Consider the following 23,879-nt stretch of genomic DNA (forward strand, 5'->3'; position numbering starts at 1 on the left):
TCCCCAGCCCCTCACCCAAATACGATCAGTAAAGTTTTGTTTTATTCCTAAGCCAGAGTTTACCAGCTTTCCTTCAAGATGATAATATCAAGGAACGAAAATCATTTAAGGGCATCGGTTTGGTAAACCTTTCTCCCTGAAAACTGGAAGTGTAATCCTTCCTTATGTTAATTATTAGATGCGACACGAATGTGTTCTCTTCGAAGGACACAGAAACTCGGCAAAAAAAAGAGACAAAGGGAGGAGGGACTTCCCTTTGTTTCCCGATGTAAATGACCTAAGGCTGCTCAAGCTGTCCCTTTTCTCGACCACCTTTCCGTGGACATATGAAGCCCCGAACCTGTGCAGTGCAGAAGGCCTCCACGGCAGCCCGGACTGGCAGAGCCTGCGGTCTCTGGATAAGCCACTGGGACGGGCTTGCCATCCTTCAAATTGGCCTGTTCCACGGTGACTTTTACCGAATACTATCGCCGCAGTAAATATTACAGAGTTCTTCCTTGGTTTCTGGTCTCTTAATACCTTCCTGGAAAGGCTCATCTGCCATGATAATGAAAAATCCTAACTTGTCTAAAAAGTGAAGGCGTATGCCTTCTGGCTTCCCTAAGGAAAACAGTGTCCCCTGTGGAAATGAAGTCTTCTGGCAAAGCTGTGGCCATTCAAAGGCTTTTCTAGCTGCGAGGAACTGGAAAAAATATTCATCCTAGATACCCTGCTGGTGACTTAGTGAACCCCTTCCATACTCAGGCTCTTCCAACGTTCCGCAGCCAGATAACTGGAAAGCCTCACCTATTAAAAATAACCGTATAAAACACACATGTAGTTCCGAATTCTTTTCATTAAAAAAAAAAGCAAAGTAACTTATTCCGGGCACAGTACTAGGTGCACAATGGACGAGTAAGAACTTGCCAGACAAAATTCACGTAAAAATCTGTCCTTTAAAGTGATTAAATATCAAACACAGTATAATGAGCATTCATTGAAAGTTGGTGTATCTGCTGGAACTATTTTCTGCTAGACAACTGTTTTGACTGCCCTTTTGCTGTCTCCTCTCACTAGGATGCTTTACTGCAAGTTATCAAGCACGAGTATAAAATAGAAGATGCTCATCAGAATGTTCAAGTCATAGGTGCCTTTCTCTGAGAACTTACTGCTCAACACCCCAGCAGCTCAGACCTGTCATCTGTGCATCTATGGAAAAAATTCCCTGTACGACCTCAGTTGTCAAGAGTGGTCTCTTAGGAAACCACAATGTAAACCACAAAAGAACAGCACCGATTAATTTTTCTATGGCTGTACTCTAAGGTCATGATACTTTGGACGCTGTGCAGTCCAGAATGCTAAAATTTGATTGGATACACTCTGCAATAGTTTTATGGGGATAAGAAAAGTTTTTAAGTGATGATGAAATTTAAAGTAGAAAACTAAAAGAATTCTAATACTAAATACTAAGATATACTAACAATACTAAAAGAATATTAAAAAGACTTTAAGGCTAGAGAAGGATATCTAAAAGCCAACAAAATGTATGTTCTGTAATGGTGAATGACATGAAAGGACAGAATATAAGGCATATAGGTTTAAAAAAAATGCCCACCGGGGTTCAAAAGTTCCAAACTTAAGTAGGTGCTGTGTTCTTAAGTAAGTAAAGCATTACAAAGAGATAAGATAATCTACCCTCAACAAAATATAAAATGTAATGAAGTCACTCAAACACAAAGAGTGTAACGTAAGGAAAAAAATGTAACTATGAGACCCTGTATATAACATACACACTCAATTATTGATTATTCACAAGTGCTTAGTTGTAAGAGTGATTACAGGGACAGATCTCGGTGAGAGGTTCATCTGAAAACGTTCCTCAGCCTTTGAAACAAATACGTTCTAACACAGAGAAAGTAAGAAAACAGTCCAGAGAGACCCAAGTTATCATGGTAAAAACAGGGCTTTGGAAGAACCTGTCCTAGAGATGTTCATCCTCTTTTTTTTTTTTGAGACAAAGTCTCGCTCAGTCACTAGGCTGGAGTGCAGTGGCGCGATCTCGGCTCAATGCAACCTCTGCCTCTCGAGTTCAAGCGATTCTCCTGCCTCAGCCTCCCGAGTAGCTGGGCCTACAGGCATGCGCCACCACACCCGGCTAATTTTTGTATTTTTAGTAGAGACAGTGTTTTACCATGTTAGCCAGGATGGTCTCGATCTCTTGACCTCATGATCTGCCTCCCACCTCGGCCTCCCAAAGTGCCGGGATTACAGGCCTGAGCCACGGCACCTGGCTGATGCTCGTCTTCTTTCAAGGGAAACAGACTTTGCTGCCTGGGCTGTCCTATGTCTTCCTCCCTCACCTCACTCAGCTGATAGGTAAAGAAGCTGTGGGAATCTGATCCAAGGGCAAGCCACAGGCCTGTGACCTATGACCGGGCTGGGACTAAAAAAAATGAGCAGGACCAATCCAATTCTCACCCTTGGGGATTTGATTCAGAAAACTCCAATGGCTGAACCAGTTACTAAGGGGGCAGAAACTGCAAGAGTGCCAGGGGTAGAGCAGAGGCCACAACAAGCCAAAACCATATGCAAGCCAAGGTTATGAGGAAGCAGAAACTATGAGTAAACAGGAAGCTTACTGGCAGCAGGCAGAGAGTACGGCATGCCAGGAGTGGGTGAGCACTTGGCGGTGAAATGATGGAGGGGGCTGTAGTCCCTAGAGCTGCTTTGGCTCTTAAGACTTACAACAGCCCCTCCACTTGTGTACTTAAAACACCCTTCCTTCTTCAGAGAGCTTAAAGGAATCTGGACTTTGCAATCCAAGGAACAGAATTAAAGCAGAACCAAGCAGATCTGGGTCCATATTTCAGCTTCCCACTTGTGCTCTGGGCAAGTTTGCTAACCTCTCCGAGTGCCAGACTCCTCACAAAATTGTCTTAAGTACAGTACATGGACAAAGTGTCAAACTCAATAAATGGCAGTTGTTGTTATTGTTTTTCCAGGTTTTATCATGGTGGTGTGTAGATTTAAATGGTTGCACTGTGCAAATAACTGATGCTGAACATCAAAGAACAGGAGCAAGGGTAAAGCAAGAATTAATGACAAGCGAATTTAGGCAAGGGGAGGTCATTTTTTTAAAAAACTGTTAAATGGCTGAATGAATATGCTTTCTAAGGTTCTGTATGCTGCAGATTTAACTTTAAAAGGAAAACGAAAGTCTAGAAAAAGGTCTTTTTCAAGAACCTAGGTGCACTGAAGTTTTTCTTCATCTGTTTTTGTCCAGTTTCCTTCAAAGAAGTTATGTGTTGGAGAAGAGCCATTTTTGAATGAATAGGAAGACTGTGAGCAGTATCAGAGATCACTCTCATAAGCCAGGAGGTATATTCCAACTAGGATAATAAGGATGGAGCCACCAGTACATGCAGAAGCCTGCAATCTGAAATAGGAGATGACACACATAGGTAATAATGCCTTCTGCCACTTAAAAGAGCTCATATGCCTGAAATTTGAGAATTAAATTTGAAACACATTTGTCCCAAAGCAACAATTTTAAAATGAAATTTTCATTTTTAAGCTTTTCACGTGTCATTTAACTTTCACAACAACCTTTGAGGTTGGAAGGGTTATAAGCCTCAATGTACAGATGAAAGAAATAAAGTTAAGGCTGGATGACCTATCCACAAAGCTAGTAAGCAAGTAGCAAACTAGGGTTAAAATCTAGACCTGGCTAGGGTTAAAAGATTTACTAAGTCTTGTGCTCTCTAAAACTCTGTAATGCTCCATCTCAAAAAAAAAGCCTTATAGATAATGCTTCAATTCCTAGGTGAGTACTTGTAAACCATAGAGCACCCGAATTTGCTTGCTGTACACTAATAATGCAAGGCATTAAGTGATAAGTGCCAGGCAAGTGTTCCAGACAATCGTGTGCTATGGGAGTCCACAGCAGGGAGAGATCAATACAGAATATAACATGGGCGTGGGAAGCTGAACTGTATAAATGTTTTGTTTGAGGGATACTCAGAAAGAAGCATTGTGCAGATGATCAGAAAAACAGAACTACAGATAGAAGGCTGGAATGAGAGAGAATGCAGACTTGAGGCAATCACTGCTGAAATCATTGCTAATTGATGAACTTCCTAAAAGGGGCAGGTGAGGAGTCCTAGAGGACCCGACACCCTAATACACATATTACTGAGCCCCATATAAAAGAGTAAGCTTTGAATGAAATTACTACAAAGAAAGTATGGTGGCGAAGCTAAGCTTTGAAAGAAGGGGAAAAAAATGGGGGCAGAGAAGATGTCCAATGAGATAAGAATAGAAGACCTCTATCAAGAAAAGAACTGACCTACAGCAGGTTCTATCCCTCTATTGCTGCTGAACCATTTCAAGCACCCATTTTTATTTGGGTTAAATTGAATGGTGAAAGGAATTAAGAGGAAAAATTCATTCAACACTATATCAGACTGCAACCGTTAATGCATAAAATATAGCCACACAGTATAGGTTAGTATACGCAGTTCACACCAAAAAAACTATTTCCATTTGAGAGTCTATGTATAAGAGCTCACAAAGCCTCTGGCTCCCAGCAAAACAGAAGAAAAAAAAAAATGAAAAAATATGGGGTCAGCAGAGTCTTCAAATTTCTGTTCTTTTCTGGTACAAAATAGAGTTGATAAAGTACCCTATTTCTAAAGTAGCAGCAACATTTTCTATTATTTACTATTTTGCTTTTTAAAAAATCTGCAATTCTTATTCCAGACTTAAAAGCTCCCTAGACATGTATAAAAGTACATGTGTATAAAGCTGAAACCACTGTAATAAAATAAAACTATAGCTATAATCCTAGAAGGTATAGAGAACAATATAAACATAGCCATATTCTGATGAGCGCTACCAGAAGCCATAGTCTGATTATTCTGTCCTGGTTAACAAAACGGAATACATGAGTTTTGTCCCACTGCTGCTTCCCCTGCATGTAGTATTAAATAATAATAGCTGTCATTTATTAACTACTATATTCCAGGCACTTTCTAAGCACATTGCACACACACCCCAGGACAGAAGAATGACTATCCCATTTTACCAAAGAGAAAACTGAGTAACTTGCCCAAGGTCACAGATCCAACACATAGTAGAGTTAGGGTTTGATCTTGGGTCTCTTTGACTCCAGAGTCCCCTGTCTCCAATAATATTAATAATGGTTATTATTACCATTAGTTATGGGTCAAGTCCAAACCCCACAGAGAAAAACTTACATGGTATTAAGAGCCACAGCTTGGGCATCAGAGCACCTGACCCTGAATCTTAACCATTTACCATCTGTGTGACATTGGGCAAGACACTTATCCCTTCTAGGAGCCTCCATTTGCTCAGTTGTAAAAGCATATGGGTTTACATTGAATTTCCAGTCCACTGAATATAAATGCAAACTTTCCAATATTTGAATATATTGTGAATAGTACAGGTAGATATGCAGACCCAACCTAGCATCTAAATCTCATTTCACTGATGGTTGCTAAGGTGCAACTCCTCTCTTTAAACCAGTTTTTTTTTTTTTTTTTTTTTTTCTGGAATCATTGGTGGGACAGAGTTGGGAGAGAAGCAGAAAAATTTATCTTCTGGGATATTGTAGGATAGCTGAGATGGTGGTTAGGTGAAAGTTATTTGCAGAATCCTGAAGTGGAACCAAGTTTTATTTTCCCTCAAAAAAGGGTGAGAGACCATATTAGATATTAGCTATGTTATGAGATTCATAGATGCTTGTTTTAAGTCAACTAAAATCCTAATCACCATTTACAACATCTCTCTATGAAGAAACATCCTCCAAATTTGAAACAAATAACTTACAAACATTTTGGGATCTAATCTGTTCATAAAATAGTTATTGCTCTACTCTTGCATGATAGTTAATAAAAATTCAAAGCTGACAGCAATTTTTGGTATAAGGGTTATCTATTAGTTTCTGTCCCTAAGTTTTTATATTTAAAAAAAAAATGATTTAGTTAGCTAGCCCAACTAACCTGGGAGGTTGAGGCTGCAGTGAGCTGAGATCGCACCACTGCACTCCAGCCTGGGAGACAGAGCAAGACCCTGTCTAAACAAAACAAAACAAAACAAAACAAAATCTGTAAAAACAGGTACATGGGAGTCATATCCTTTTCAAAAATACAACATCTGAATAAAAGGCTATTTAAATGAAAAATTCAAGATTTTGCTTTTGTTTAAACAACAGTGTATTTGTAGCTATAGATCAAATTCCATAGCAAAATAAGTAAACTGCTTGGGGTACCAAGACAAAGAGAAGGTCCATTTTTTATATATTGTGAATGGCTGTTTTCCTAAATTGACTGGACAATGTCTCAATTTTCTATACTCTGATTGTGAAAATCTGGTATGGAGCTGTTATTCTCCATGCCTATTGTAAGCCTATAAAAATGTAAGTGCTTATTTTCAGAATATTTCGAGATAATTCAATGAATTTTCCATGAATTATAGTAAAACTCATAAATTATGACTAGTAAAACTCATAAATTTACCTAGAAAGATACTACTAGGTAATCTCTGAAATTACAGTAGTAGAGCTGGAGTTTGATCTGGGGTCTCTCTGACTCCAAAGAGATGGAAGTAACATAATAACCTATGTATGTTAGCAAACTGTGGGGTAAAAGACAAGAGATGAGGTGAGGAAGGAGGGAACAGTGTGCTGGGAAAATTTCTAATCACATCCACCTCTTGCTATAGGACCTGGGAAGAGATAGAAAGTACTTAGGAAATTAAAAAAAAAAAAAAAATTGTGGAAAACTGGAGCCAAAATCTTTACATCATGAGAAACAAAATTAATTTGAACCTGGAATGACCATGTCCTTCACATGAGTAAAAATCCAACTTTAACAGCAAACTGTACCAGGGAAAACAAAACCCTCATGTAAGCTAAGAATGGCAAAAGGTTATTTAATAAGAAATTCCTAATTATCTGTAGGGAGACAGTGCATAACCAATGTCTATCCAAAACCTAGGATGGATAGCACAAGTAAGGTTTTAAACCATTCAAAACACAGAAGGAAAGAAACAGTAAGTTTCCTTTCTCTTCAGTTGCTAAAATTACCATTAATTTAGGTCTATTTCACTTGAAGAGGAGGATGCTAGAATAATTAATGACGTCCTTTATGTAAATGAGAATGTTGAAAAGCCTTTCATTCTCCACTGAATTATAAAGGTTCAAACAAGAAGATATAGAATTACAAATGAATTTCTATTCAGTTGAATATGTATGAAGGCAAAGTTTCCAACATCAGGATATATAGTTAAGAGTACTGAAACAGGATATTTAAAGAGCTTATAAAAATTCCTCACCCTAAGTGTCTTTAAGAATGACTAGTTCTGGGTTATCTAGTATGTTTAACACATGGGGTGAACTGATGACAGACCTGTGGCAAATTGATACTCCCCAAGCGAAGAGAAGGCAAATGAGGAAATTCCGATGTTGCCATGACAATGTGACTGATCATGACATCAGCGATTCCTAATTCCAAACTGTAAAGAACACTCCCAGAACGCTGACAACATATTAGATACTCCCAGAACCACCCTTCCTTCACTTCCCAATCTAATGTCTGATCTAGTGCCAAATATAATGTTTCAAACAAGGCATTATTATTAAGTGTTAAAATCTGGTTAGATCCTTTTAAACTTAAGAAAGTGCCAGAAAAAGTAGATAACTTCTGCAGACATTTCCATTTTTCGGGGTTATTTACATTTTTCACATGTATAGACATAATGAATTCATAAAAATGTTACAATGTATAAAATGCTTCATTATGCATTATCTCATTAAAGTCTAGGGGAAGGAGGCAGGACAGGTATTATTACCACCTGCTCCCGCCCCGCCACCACTGCCCACTTTTTTTTGAACAGGTAGATACCCTCAGGTTGGTCAGACAACTTGCCCTCTGACATGAAGCCCTAGAAATATAGAATTTCAGAGGTGGAAAGAATTATTAAGGGCCAGTCCTTGTAATTGCTATACAGTAATCATTCAATAAATCTTTCAGCAATTGAATGAATGCTACTGTCTCTCCCTGGACACCTTGGCCAATAGTAAATTCATTCCATCTATTCATATTCAGCCATATCTACTAGAAAACTTTGTTAAACAGCCTTGAAATCTGAAACCATCCATCATAGGTCTACCACAGGACTAGAATTGGTGTCTTCTATAGATTGTATAGTGCTTTTTCTCTGTATTCTGTACTGGTCAACTTATAAAAGTGCGAGCTAAGTTATCTTTTCTTGAGCTTTAAGAATATTATAAGATTGCTTAGACAGTCTGTAAATCTCTAACAATTTAACTTAACCTAGTGTCCTGCACATAGTATGTTTTGTTGCAGGCATGAATGGATGAGGTAAAAGTTTTCTTGCGTGCGCACACACATACACACACACACAGAGCACAGAAATATTTTTCACCTTCTTTTCAAAACCATGAATATCTGAGTTAAAAAGAGTTGAATGTAAAAAATGTAGTGATGTAGTGATCAAATAAGAAAGAATATGCTTTATAAACTACATAGTGAATTTGCATCCTAATCTTTAGGTTACTTAAGATCATAGAGACTGTAAATAAATGTTGCATTTTGCAACTGTATGTGACTTACTTATTCAAGAAATGAGATTCTATGATCAAATAGTTTCTCTTGACTTCAACCATTAATTGTCAGAATAAATCTTCTCACTTTATTTTGTGGGTAAAAGAGAAGTATCACAGTCATCTCTCTGCAATCAGTGTCCTACAAATATTCAGATATAAACTGTAGGTCATGCAATCTAAGATGCCACTGATTGTGAGCTGCCTGAAAATTACTGAGATGTTAATTGACATTTGAAAAAAGTGGACTACAGTAATTAAAAGACACCATAACTTACAACCTGCATTTCAACTGCAGAGATGCTGAAATGTAAAAAATGTAGGAGTCTTAGTATCTATAAAGTATGGCATACAAGAACATGAATACACAGCATGCAAATGCACATCCATGTCCTTTTAATTCATAACCTTGGCTTTAGAAATTATTTGTCAAACACTCATTTTTACCCTTCCTAAGAAGAACACAGAGCTAATAAGTTTTTACAAGTAAATGACTCATATGCTTAGTTTTTTCAAGGAGATCTGACAGTGCGTCTTACAAGTAGTGGGCACAGTCTGCACGCATCAGAATGAGAAACTTTACCCTAATCTCACAAAGACATCCATCATAAAGGAACAAGCTGAGCTGTCTGCTTCCCTCCTCAGCTCTCTCTCTCCACAATCACGTCATTCTACTTAAAGTGTTTTTACATGTACAGTGCATTTATATAATAAGAAAGATGAAAGGGAGATGAACCTAAATCTATAGATATTTATCAGACTTCACCACTGTACAGTTCTTGCTGTTACTGCTTTAAACTGTCAGTTGCAAACATAACTTGAGAACATGAATCCTGGACTGTTACTTCTTTGGCCAGTTTTAGTCAAACGCGTGCATATACACACACACACATACACTCCAAAGATCAGCCATCAGTACTGTTCTGGCACATGACAAGCCTCACAAATTTCCACCCTTTTACAGTACCTGGAGTGCCAGTTCTCAATCTTCCTGGGGCTTCAGACTGGAAAAGTAATTTTTACATAGATCAGGTAAATCAGATAAAAAGACGTATATCTGAAATGATTATCACAGTCCTTAAAATTAATATGAAATTACAAAGTGAATCAAAAGCAATAACTTAACAGTTAAGGTGACCCAGTTATAGGAAAAGATGTAAATGATTCACATTTGGAACAACAACTATTAGGATCTGATACTTCATATCTGTTCAGGAACTAACTAGTTCCTTGCATTTCTTCTTCTTCCATATGCAGCATTCCTTTTAGTCACTTAATTGCTGGTGTGATGATAAAACCAACATGAAAAACTGAAACAAATTGGCCAATTTATGTATTGACTACAGGTTGATTAACCTGAGGCTTGGGGATTATCTATTAATTTCATTTATCTGTAATGTTCCCCTTGTTATGAAAGAAAATTATAACTGATCTCACGTTGAAAGTCATCTAATAAGAATTATTAACATACCAAACCACTGATATACCGAAGCCTCTAACAAAGCGCTTGGCACATATTAAGTGTTTGAATAGTGGTTCATGAATGTTGGAATGAATGAATAAGCAATATATTAAAAATGTATGCAAGTCCTATTCAAACAGATGTTATTATTCTATAAAGTTAAAACAAGCTTATGACTTTGAAATACTTAAGAAATACTTAAGTAGGTTTGGAAATGATTCACTGTTATCTTGGGTGAGATAATTAACCATGGTTAATTCGGTGATAAATTTTACATTCTAATTTACTAGCCAAACTTCCTCTATATTAAAGAATATCATGTTAAGTTCTGTCATTTGTAATTTCTTGATTGATTTGAAAATATATTCTATTTTCGGGGGGTTCTTTTAACAAGTCTTAGAATTCACTTAAGCTATTTGCTATGAACATTATTAAATATATCAGGCTAAAAAATATTGCAAATCACTATAGGAACTGTTTTCCCCTCTTTCTATGCCCGTCTGGCCCTTTATTTTAAAAATGAATCATAATTTAAGTTTTTAGTGACTGACAGATTTTTAAAGTAGGTGTATAAACTCTTTAAAAAAATTAATTTGTTTTAGTCCCATGTCTACTCCTAGGTGTATAAACTCTTGTAGTTCAAAATCATATCATTTGTTTCATTCTATCATTTAACATTTAAAAGGTTATATCAGTAAATAAGAATGGACAAAGTGCTGATAATTGCTGGAAGTTTTTCTTTCCACCTTATTGTGTGTTTGAAAATGTCTGCAATTCAAGTATTTTTAGTGGATGTCAGTGTACTAAAAGACTTGTGAGGTTGATTCAGAGGATCTCAGACAACCAAGGTAAACTGGTTCTTGGTGCCACAGCACCTAGGAAGTGACTACATAGCCAGTTATAAGTTTTCTTTTAAATAACTACTTTATCTGCCCATTTTACCTTTTTCTCATGAATCTCTCCTAAAAAAGGAAATGGGGAAACAAAAACATTTAAAAAGTTGAAATATGAGACTACAGTCTGGGTAGTACAAAGGTTATAGTAAACCCATTGAGAAATGCCGCAAATCTGAGTGATGAAACAGATAGGAGACTGCTAATTTCTACAGTTGACAGTGAAAATACATGATTTTTAAATTAGTAGCTTAGCTGTAATTCAAACTGACTCTCTTCTCTTTCTCCATATCTTTTATGGAGTTTTCTCGAGCTCGAACTGCTGGAACTCTTCTGTTTTTCCCTCTGACTGGTCCTTATTTACTCCAAGTTGTTGTGTACCCTGTTTCCAAAATAATTTTTTTCTGGCCTCTTTGGCTGTATCACTCTACTTCCTAAAACTCCCACATCAAATGCAAATTTCTGAACAGCACTTGTAAAGCTCTCCACTTTCTAACTCCCTTGTCCCTTTACCTCTATTTCCAGCTACTATTTGTGTCTTGGCTGCCCATGAACTCACTCTTCTCTGGCTCTGAGCTTTGCCAGGAAACAGCCTCTGTTTTTCCATCAGCCAAACCACACTCATCCCTCCGTTTACTCTGTTGAAATCATGGCTTATGGTCTACCCCCTCTGAGTTTTTCCTACTCTCATCTATTTTCCAAGACCTCTTGCTACATTTTCTAAGGACGGTATTAAATGCCTAAATTAGGCCAACTCAGTGTCTTTACATTATAAACTCCTCTATTGAAGATATAATCACGGCCAAGATTTACCACGTACTCCCCATATGTACTCTATTGAAATGCAGCCTGCAAGAGTCAGCAAGTACCCGTTGACCTGGCTTCATTGTCAATGAGTAGTTCTCGGCCTCCTTTTCAGTCCAGCTCACCTGAGGATTATCATATATTCCCCTCAGTCACCATGGCTCACTTCTACATGATTCTGAGCCAGAAATTATGAGGACACGTGCTCCCAACTTTACTGAAAATTATTGTTACAAAGAATGAACCAGAACATGGTCACAGGAACACAGAAAAGATAAGCATTAACCTCAGTACCCCCTACAACTTTCTGTGCTATAAAAGAAAGTTTTGCTGTCAGATACATAAAAATTATAGCCTCTTGAGCTAAGAAGATTTGGAAATGATTCACTGTTATCTCGGGTGAGCATTTATTTATTAAAACCCAAGATGGTACCACGACGTATTTTAGAATGACTAAAGCAATCAAGAATTACTTTCCCCGGATGGCACCACTTCTGTTGAAACTCCAGTGGTTGACTGTTCTGTCTTCCCCACACCGAGAGGCACCTGTCTCTTCCTTTTCCTCTTCAAGGTAAAGCAGGACAGCCCTTGAGATTCACTCTAACTCATTCTATCTGCTGTCATTTATAGTACTAAGCAGCAGACAAGGAATGGGCTTTCAAGAAGAACTACTGTGTCCAAAAGACAGTTCTACTATCTGTTAGCCACCTTCACCTAAATCTACTGTTCATTTGTAAAAAGCAAAAAGACAACAATATCTTCCTCACAGAGTTTTTGCAGGAAACAAAGCAGACACTTCAGTTTGTTAAATGACAAAGACATTTATTATCATTTATTTACCTTCTTCTAATGCCCACCTTTTTCAGATAAATGTAGCATATAGCTAAGCACTCTTCCTGGGTGATGTCATTTCATCTAAACCTAAGCCTTGAGTTTAGGGGGCCGTGAGTAAGCCTGACAGTTCCACTTCAAGAAAATCTACACATCCACTTTCTTTCATTGACATCACTGTGTATCATCAAGTTTGTAATTCCGATTCTTCCATCTAGTCTGTACTCTTGTTCACAAAAATTATAGCATTAGACATTTTAATTGTGCCAGACATTGTTTTAAGTATTTTACAGCCATTATTTCATCAATCCCCACACCACACTATTATTCTCATTTTCAGATGTGGAAATGTAAGTTTCTCCCTCATTCTCTTTACTCTCGCATCCTCTGCTCTGTGAGGTCACCATCACCACCAGCACCCACCCCCAACAACTGCCCCCACCCCACCACGTTTAATTTACTTAACAAACCTAAACTCCCAGTCAGCGAACTCAAGTTTGTTATTTCTAGTGCCTGGTATTCATAGCCTTTTCATCCTGTCTTTAAGCATTTTTCACCAGATTTTTCTATTCTTCTCCTGAGTTACTCACAACCTCCCAGGTAAATCATACTATGCTCAAAACTCAATTTTAGTTACGCCTTTACTGCTGTATAGCACCCATTTTACTCATTTGCAAGTGGCTCCCTACCCCATCCCAAACAGAATTCCAAACCTTTTAGTTTTTTTCTCAAATTCCTAATCCTACCCCTACAATGATACGGTAGAGATCATTCATTATTTACATGAAATTCTCTCGGTTATCTCTCAAATACACATCTACACTTTTGCATGTCTTCTTGGCATTCTTCTCTATCCTAGCTAGATAGCTTCTCTGTGTTCAAGATTTAGGTTTCCATTTGCATCCTTGAGTTCTGAACTTCTCTATAACATACCCTCACTTGACTTTCCCCAGCCCAACTTCTATACCAGTTTGATTGCTTGCTTTTCTTTTTCTTTTCTTTCTTTCAATTTTTCTTGGCAACTTAATACATTTTTTACTATAAAAGTAATACATTAATATATTTTCCTTTTAAAAATGTGAACAGCAGATGCAATGGCATTTTTCAGTAAACTAACTTGCTCAAGTCTTCTCTATTCTAAAAAAAAAAAAAAAAAAAGGTAGGCAGGGAGGGAAATGATTCCCTTGCTTCTTATGCTACTTTATTCCTTCTCTCTTTCTCTGCTGGAGTTCTTGAAAGACTGTCCGTCAGTGGACGTTTGCACTTCATTGCCCATTGCAAATACAGACCACTCTAACTTGGCTTCTGACTCCCACTTGTCCCCACACAACATGATGTAGTTTTGTGATAGTGCCAGCCACTCACCTTCATGTAATTCCAAGTTGTCTACTCTATTGGCGTCCTCCTTTACCCTCTTTTTTGCTCTGCTCTAGGTTCTTTTCCACATATGATCTCACCCACGACTAACACTTCAGTATCACCAGTGAACGAAAGAATACCACAGCCAGAGCTCCAATCTTGGCTCTTCTCTTGGGATCTAGACCCCGGTTCAAATTTCCTTGAGGTCCTGTGTCCCCCGGGTGGCCTTCACTCCTCTCTCTGATGTCACCACTGAAATAGGTGTGCCACCCACTAAGGCCGTTTGTTTGTACTTTGGTTCTATCTATCAGTCCATTTCACTGGAGGGCAAACTCGTCCAGAGCAACCGGTCTACCTCAATGTCTTGTACAATGTTGCAACTCTAGAAACAAAAGTAATTTAAAATTTATTGACTTGGAAGTTCAAGAAAAAAAGTGCCATTTCTCTTTTTTTTCTTTTCTTTCTTTTTTTTTTTTTTTTTTTTTTTTGAGACAGAGTCTCCCTCTGTCACCCAGGATGGAGTGCAGTGGCGCAATCTCGGCTCACTGTAACCTCCGCCACTTGGGTTCAAGCGATTCTCCTGCCTCAGCCTCCCGAGTAGCTGGGATTATAGGCGCCCACCACCATGCCCTGGCTACTTTTTGTATTTTTAGCAGAGACAGGTTTCACCATGTTGGCCAGGCTGATCTCAAACTCCTGACCTCAAATGATCCACCCATCTCAGCCTCCCAAAGTACTGGGATTATAGGTATGAGCCACCACACCCGGCCAAGAATCATTTCATAAAATGAAGAATTTCAGCCAGAGGTGAGAGATTGGGGGAAAAAAGAAAAAGAAAAAAAGAAAGACGTCTCATACTCATTAGCATCCTTATTGTCTGTTTTGTCTGGTTTTCACTCAGAAAGCCTTTAGAATCTGAGAAGTACATTTTCTCTCATGAGTGAAAATGCTCTCAAATGCATTTGGGACTGCTGGTCATTTCCAAAGTGCTGGGGAATGAAGCCCCATTAACTGGCCACTTCTGGATATTCATGCTATAACCGGGAAGCTGAGCAACTGAATTTTAAACTGCTATTTGGGTTCTTCTTCAACCCAACATTCAGTTAAAAACTTTATATGATTAAAAAAATACATATTTGGGTCTGCTTATGTTTACTGTTTATTCACTCACAAATGACTATATGAATAGCAGAAATTAGGAAAGATTTTACAGAATGTTTATAACCTTTCATATTAAAAAAAAATAAAAGGAAGCAAAGGGATGAAGAATTGAGAACTCTTTCCTGGTATTTATTTTTGTACCCTGGGCAACTGAAAGCTAGGGGTAAAAATGAGCAGCAATAGGAAGGTGAGAGATTCAAAAATCAAACATTTTTTTAAAAAAAGATTGCCTTAAAAATAATCAGGAATTGATCATCTATTCACAGGTAAATTATTAAGATTAAGATCTGAAGGATTAAAAAAAATAGTCTTCAGACCGTTATTAGACCTTAATTTCGACTCCTAAATGGAATATGTTCAATAAAAAATGACTGCTTCCCCTCTTGGAGTCTGAAGTTAAATTATCATCTCCATTCCTGCCAGTGTGGCTGCTTAAATGGGGCAGTGTGAAGTGAGAGCATTTAAACGCACTACTATTCTTTATAGGGTAGTCCAGACTCTCAAGTTTAACTGTATACACTTGTTCAGTGCCTCTGTAAATAAGTAATTTCTTACTACTATTACAGTGAATCCTTTTTAACCTAAAGAGAGATGACTAGGTTAAATTTTTCAAAATAACATTTGTCTTCCAGCTGCCTTTTAATTAATTGATATCTTCTTAGCTCCTTTAAAGGCTAACTAAAAGAAAACACAAAACGCTTACTTTTTATAATTCCCTAACAATGTTCCTCATCTATTTATTCAGTCAGTGTTTAGCAGGAGCCTAAAACCGCTGGGTACTGTGCATAGAGAAGGAGGCCATATATAAGGTAGCTGAGGGGCCATGAGTAAGCAATGCCGGGAGGAAGGAGAAGCAAAGAGGCAGAGGAATCATCACTTGGAAAGTGAATCACAGGACAGTGAGACCCAGAGAGTAGAATGATAGTAGACAGTAAGAAGCAAAGCAGCCGGACTCTAACCCAGCTAAACAAAGAGCAACTAAGTGGCAGAAATGGCAGAAGTTCAAGAGGAAAAATTCAAAACTCCTGCTCTTGAATGGAAAACTGTCATCCAACTGGTCTCCAAAGGCCCACCTAGGAAGCTGCTTTCTCGGGTTCTGTTGAGATCGGGTTTCATAACTGAGATTCTTATTCCCTTCTATATTCTTAGAACAATTCCACCTCATTACTTAACACAAACAGTAATGGGTCTCTATTACTGTGCTTGCAACCAGAATTATCCTGCTAAACAAATACTAATAAAATTGTGCAAGAAACTGCTTCTTGTAAGTTAGTACTTAGCAATAGCAAGTCCACTTAAGAAGGAAATAATTTAATGTCAGGCAGCACCACCTGCTCATTTAAGGCAAGTTATTAAATTATTTCAATTTCTTTCAAAATGCTTATATTAAGAAAAATTTGCAATCCTTGCACTTCCATGATTGGCAGGCACCACATTCATTCTACCATCCCAATTAAAGTGTTGCTTGGTGTCGAAACAAAAGAAAGGGAGAAAGAGAGAGAGAAGAGAGAAGGGAGGAAAGGAGGGAGGGAGGGAGGGAAGAAAGAAAGAAGGAAGGAAGGAAGGAAGGAAGGAAGGAAGGAAGGAAGGAAGGAAGGAAGGAAGGAAGGAAGGAAGGAGGGAAGGAAGGAAGGAAGGAAGGAAGGAAGGAAGGAAGGAAGGAAGGAAGGAAGGAAGGAAGGAAGGGAAAGAAAGAAAAGAGAAAGGAAGGAAGAAAAAGAAAAGAGAAAAGGAAGAGAGGGAGGGAGAGAGGAAGAGAAAGAAAGATAAAGAAAGAAAGAGAAAGAAAGAAAGAAAGAGAAAGAAAGAAAGAAAAAGAAGAAAGGGAAGAAAGGGAAGAAGGGGAGGGGAGGGAAGGGAAGGAAAGGGAAGGGGTCTTCTCATACACAATCTAAGCTGTCTCTAATTTTTTAAATGGAATGGCAGGATGTGTGCTCCCTCCCCCTCAACAAACACATAAAAATTAGATTATTCTTTATCAAATTTAAAATGTTTTTAATGTTTATATTTCAGTGTCTCTGAAAGAAACTATCATGTGACATATATGAGTTAATTGTATTTGTTGCTAATTCTTATAAAAGTGGAAATAGATGTTGTTAAAGTAAGTTTTAGAGATTCCATTTTAGTTTCAAGTGTATACACTTTAAGTCAAAGGAGGTACTTTGTTCGCTATTAGAAGTCAACAGATTTTTGACAAGATGGTCTTAAGGACTGTGTTATATTTAGGAATGAGCGCTTCCTCTCCAGATCGGTGCCGCCACCTCATTCCGGGTGACTTCTAAACAACCGAGGGTCACAGTGGCCTCTCTTTAATTAGTATCTCACTGCTGGAGGGAGGGGAGCATGTCAGGGGGAAAAGAATGTAAGAAGACATTATAAACAAAGGTCTTCAAGGCAACTTAGTGGTTTGGTCAAGGAATTGAAAAAAGCCTACCTCCTTTTTTGTTACCAAAGTAAGGCCAGAAACGGTTTTCATTCCTACAAATTGAGATGGTTGGAATTTTTATGTATGTTCGTTAATTCTGCCTTAACGTGTTAGACTTTATATCAATTTGACAGCCTATGACTGAAAACTCCACATTCACTGTTTAGATGACAAAAGAATGATCCATAAAGAAAACGGATGATTGAGTGAATACTTTTCCATCTAAGGGATGATTCCATTAAGGTTTTAGCAATATCCAAGTTACTGTAATACGACATTTTCCTTCTTTAAAATAAAGAAGTACAATATTTAGGAAAGTAGAGGTCAATAATAACTAAGAGATTTTTTAAAATCCATCATTAATAGCTAAAACTGTACCTCCCATATATATACCTACAACTAATTTTATGAGGCCAGGAACAAAATTTTATTTAAATTGAGCTCACTGCAATAAATACATGACAGAATAGGTAAAGAGAACTGAGTCAAAAATAAATTTTACCTGAAAATCAAGAATGACACAATTAAAAAAATTTTTTAAAGCCTAAATATATAAACATATATGTTTATATATTTTATATATATATAAACATATATGTTTATATATTTTATATATATAAACATATATGTTTATATATTTTATATGTATCTATATTTATTTCTACCTGATGGTATATATTAATACATAGAGATAGAGATTTCATATAGATCTAATTCCACAAGGGAATTACATTTTTTAAATGCCAAAGAGTAAAATTGTTGAAAACTAAGACAGTTACGTGTATGAGTAAGGAACACGTTTAGAATATTAATTCTTCAGTTAAAAACACTGACACTGATTAATGGTTTCTGTTGGGTATTATTTATAAGAAATCATCTCAGCAGGGTGCCTGTGTCCAGTTTCATAATCACATAGTACACCCACCCTACAGGATTATGTTCTAGGCAAGTTCGAATGTTAAGTTGAATTTCATTCTCTTCAGGAAGTGACTTTTACTCAAGATTGAATACAGCTGTTAGCACAGATCACTGTTCCAAAAACATTTCTATGAGAGCTGGAAGAAAACACCATTTTAAGAAATGCAAATTCACTTTCATTATTTTAAATCTGTGCAAGCAAAGCTGGAAGGGAATCTCTGGTCTCTGTTTGTTAGTTAAATTAGGTTCTTATAAATATTCAAGAGAAAACATGCAGGATGGCTAGGAGATGGCTGTAAGACTTTCAATGTACTTCTGGAGCCTACATATTTTAATCACCAGTTTGTTTATAACAAATATAGTGGCTTGGTTTTTGTTTCAAAAATCAAAGTTATACTCAATTTCTCCTTAAATTTCACTGTCTAATACAACTTGGTTTTCTCTCTTTATATTCACAGAAATGTAGCCTGGCAAAAAACATGGGGTGGCCTCAGCAGAGGAAATGCTGCCAGCTGAAAACACCGGATGTAATCGAGACCACAAGAGACACAGACTTAGTTATAAATGTCGAACTAAAAAGAGGTATTGGAAAGAAACAAAGTCTAACTTTTTATTGGCTGGATTAATTATTGTAGTGAAATCTTACTATTTCATAGTTTAGTCCCCCAAAAAAACAAAATATCTGGGAATTATTTTTATAATCCTAGGCTCCACTTTCCAGAGCGTTAAGAAGAAGAAGAAGAAAAAAAAAAAACCCTATGGATTCTTACCATCCCTGGCCATTTTCCTACCACTGTAGGCAGGAGAACAGAGGTTCTGGGTGTCAACCTACTAGACAGTACACGATAGGTTGGATCAGCTTCCATAAATAGTTGGGAAAAGAGCATTTTTAAAGAATGTCTTTTAGCATCAAATAAATGTCCTTTTACTATATAAAGAACCAGAATAAATTTGTCTATAGATGGACCCATAACAGAGTAAGTTAATTAGTATTATTAATTCTGTTTGGCAATGGGGTGGGGATAAGAAAACTTAGCTTACGAAGTCTGTAATAGCTGTTTTTCTATTCCCACCCTTTGACATTGTGCTTCCGTTTGTATGGAGTAATGGTGATAACTATGTTCCTTCCCTATTGGCCATGAAAATCCAAATTTGAACTTAGGAAAAAGCATTAACACTTTGGGATCCCTATGATCCCCCCACCCCTCGCCAGTTTGGTTATTAGTGTTTTCCAAGCTGCACGTTTAAACAGTTACCTATTGCTCTCTATGTAAAGATTTTTTTCAATTAAATACATTTGTCTGTTCAAAAAATAATTCTTCAGGCAAAAATTTAAAATTTAATTTACTTTTTAGTCAGGGAAAATGATATTTTAATTGTCAAAATATAATACTTTTTATTTAAGACCTTGACTAAAGGGGCAGTTAGCAGTTTTTGCACTTTAAAGTTAACAGGAAGTCTCCTTTCTTCCTTTTTTGTTTTTCATGTAATATGATCAATGTTTCTTAGAAAGGTTAACATTTCTCATAAGAGATTAAAGGACCTACCATAACTCACACAGGAGAAAGTGGGTATCTTCTGATGGTAAGAACAGGTCATTTTTGAGACTATGTTGTGTTATACATGTCAGCCATCTTATTAAGTAAGCTCTTTGAAAAAATAAAAGAAAATCTTTTGCCACTAGAGGGAGTTCAAAATTCCCTTTGTATCAGTAAACATGTAAAGTGAATTTAACTTCTGAAACAATAGAAACTATGATTGTAGTATACTTTTGAAAAAATTAAACAATAAGAATAAATCAAGAATTAGGTTTTTAGGGGATATATCTTTTCCTTCAGTTAGAATAGCTATGGTGAATATATGCCATGGCTATTATGCACAGCACACATATATTAAAGGTAACTTCTTAATTTTAATATCTGGAAGCAGTACAATGAATAAGCGTTCTTATTCATTGGGATTGGAATCTTTCACTCTTTCAAGCTGTATTTAATAATAACTGTGGTAGACAGTTCCAAAAATACCTGCCACAATCCCTCCTGCTCTGCACGTGCTTTCTCAATGTGATTCTCTCCTCCAAAGTCCAGGACTGGAACCTGTTTCACCTCCCCTTGACTATGGGATGGCCCTGTGCGACTGGACCAGAGGAATGCAGAAGTATGGCTGAGTGACTTCCAGATCTGGGCCTGAAGAGGCTTTCAGCCAATCAGCCTGTAAAGAAATCTGGGCGAATCTGCCTTCCAGTTAGAACCCACATGGAAAGAGAGGCTGTACTGAAAGAGAAGCTACACAGAGGAAAATGGAGGCACTCCAGCCAACAGCCAGACAACTGTGAGGCATGTGAATAAGGCCATCTTGGACATTCTGTCCCCAGCTGAGCTCCCAACTGCATGCAGCTGCCTGAGTGACCCAGTCAAAGTCAAATGGAGCAGAAGAGCCACCCAGCTGATCCCAGGCAACCCAGGAAAATGCAAAATTTTAAGTCACTTTTTAGTTTAAGTCATTTTAAAGTTTTAAGTCGTTTCTAAGTTCAAGTCATTTTTAAGTCATTTTAAGTTTTAACTTGGAGGTAATTCGTTACTCCATAATAGATAATTGAAACAATAATACTAGTAAATATGTTTGTATGATGGTCTATATTTGTTGAAAGCCCTTTTACATCCACTATGTCCTATAGCCATACCATGCAGTGGGAAACTAGGTCAAAAGTTAAATATCCTGGCCAAGATCTTGGAGTGCTTAAAAACAAATACAGTTTAAGAGAGAGATGTTTCTCATAAGTAAATGCTATATATGCCTATTTTTCTACTTTTTATCTAATGTAGTAGTGATTATCAAATAATCAAGTACTGGTTAAAAACTACTCTCTCCCACGTTTCTTTTCCATAAAAACTAGTTAATCTAAACAATTATATTCATTTATTTTTCTATTAGTCCTACCAGTTCAAAAAGTAAAAATAATATTTTTGGACCTGTGCCTCTTTATTTATGCACACCTCTAGCTGTGTTTTGATGTTTGAGAAATGTTAATTATTTGAAAGTTCTACACACAAAGCACTGACAGCTTCAAGTGATAAGCTGAATTTTTAAATGTGAAATGACCCTTAATTCTTTCCTTGCTTATTCTCATTGTAGGCAAGTTTTACAACTCTCCTATCTGTTTGACTTTCAGTTGAACAAAATAATGATGGGGCGCTTAGCACCAGGTCCTTTGCATTTTGGTTCCCCATCCCCCTTTCCCTCCTCCAGGGTTACCTGTGAGACTGTATATGACTGATATGGACAAGACAGTCCCAGCAAGAGAAAGACATTGGATTTTTCCCACTGATAGCTAAGTGTTCTTCTGGGGAGCTGTGTGTGGCAGGAGGAATGGTCTCAGAATCCAAGAATGGCCTGGGTTACCTAGGCAATAGTCTAATAAAATAGTCTAATAAAATTAGACTATTGCCTAGGTAACCCAGGCCATTCTTGGATTTGTTAGTTTATTCTGAAAACCTGCTAGAAATCGAATTTTCAAAATAAACTAAATGGTCCACATTCAAGACAGAATAAAATTCAAGTTTTGGAAGCTTTGGATCCAGACTGAATCAACCTACTAGCCAGATTCTTTTCTGAGGAAGCAAGCATCCCACTTGCTTCCTCATTACCTGTAGAAGGTTCTCATTACCTATAGAAGACATGCTACTTCCTCGTTTCCCACAGCAGTCACAATGCAAATGAGAACTATAAGTATAAATGTAAGTTACAGAGGCTGGAAGCCAGGAATCTACTGGGAGGCTGTTAAGACAACTGTAGATTAAGCATCTTCTACTTGATAGCTTCCAAAGTCTGTTTCGTGATCTTAGGCTAAAGAACCAAATCTTTCACATGGCCCACATATCTCTGCAAGATTTGACTCATACTTATTTCTCCAGTACCATCGTGCACTATTCTCTTCCTCACCACTAAAAACCAGGTAATCTAGACTTTCAGTCTCTTACACTTGCAAGGCAACCAGTCCAGCAATATGTTTCACACATGCCATTCTATATGCATGGAATGCTCCTTCTCTACCTCTTTGCCTAGTTAACTCCAACTTATTCTTCAAGGCTCAGCTTAGATTACTTATACCAGAAAATCTTCCCTCTTAATCCCCAGCATAGGCTGGTCTTCCTGTTATATAAACCTCATATAGCATACTGTATATCTCCTTTTCTGGACTCACCAAGCTGCAATCTAAATTATTATTTAATGTCTATCCTTTCTGCCTCATTATAAAAGCTCCTTGAGAAATAGGGTTGTACCTGCTTTGCTCATTGTTTTATCACCAGTGTTTTGTATAGTACAGAATAGGCATTCAATACTATTTATTGAATATGAATCTATTATATTTAAAGAATTTAAAAATGCATGTCTACAAATAAACTTACATATGGTACATTATATGTACTTCTGAAGATACAAAGAAGAATCTGACAGTTTCAGTAAGAAAAAGACATGCACAAATGACCAAGTGGCAAAGCAGACCTGATCAGTCTCTGATCAGATTACTGATCAGTAATATGAAGAGAACTAAATAACATACCATGGAGAACAGGGAAAGGGGGATTGACTCTAAATGGTGACCATAGAAAGCTTTGTGGAGGAGAATCCGAAAGTGCCTCCAAGAACGGGCAAGATTTATACATACATTGTTCTGGCCCACTAGAAACAGCAGTGTTCACGGTGTTTACCATCCCACTAACACTTTTCTGTTCTTCGCTCTTCCTTTTCACTTGGTATTCCCAAACTCCAGGAAATAAAAGAAACAGTGGTTTAATGGGGCATTGGAAATGCTTAACTTAAATAAATGACATTTTAACAATAAACTATTAGAACCACTGTGTGAAAACTGATTTAACTCCTTGCAGCAATAATAGCTTGGCAACTGTGTAAGAACTCAGATTGGAACTGCAAATCAACTGTCCAGAAGAAGTCTTTTCCTAAATCCAGATATAAGGTATAAGGAATGTAAGATGTTCGGGTGGGGAAAAGGGAGTAAAGGTCACACGGGCCGCCTGGTGGCAATGTGTCAGAGAAGGAGCCAGAGCTTTGGGAAAAGAGAGGCTCACTGCAACACTGCAGGAAATCTTTGTGACACAGTGGTGTGTCACGAAACAATGATTGGGTATCACTAATGACAAGCATTTCACTTAATGGTCTGGAATTCTGGATATACTACATAGCCTGCCCAACTACCCAGAACAAAGCAGAATTAGACCTGGGAAATCACCCTAGTCTCCCAGTCCTGAAGGAATTCTCATCATGTTGGATCCAGCAAGCTGAGTTATGAGCTACTCTTCTCTTCTGAGGTTCCTGGCTCCTAGTTAACTGGTCACATCTCCTGGGTGAGCACCTACTCTCACTGGTTTTGAAATGAACATT

General features: G+C 37.4%; 1 protein-coding gene across 12 annotated transcripts in view; it reads right to left on the reverse strand.

The window, feature by feature from the left end:
* The window catches only part of RBMS1 (RNA binding motif single stranded interacting protein 1), a 219,220-nt gene that overhangs the window by 139,092 nt on the left and 56,249 nt on the right, over positions 1-23,879 (reverse strand). The window lies entirely within an intron of this gene.

The sequence above is a fragment of the Macaca fascicularis genome, chromosome 12, assembly GCF_037993035.2.
Source record: "Macaca fascicularis isolate 582-1 chromosome 12, T2T-MFA8v1.1".
Taxonomy (NCBI): Eukaryota; Metazoa; Chordata; class Mammalia; order Primates; family Cercopithecidae; genus Macaca; species Macaca fascicularis.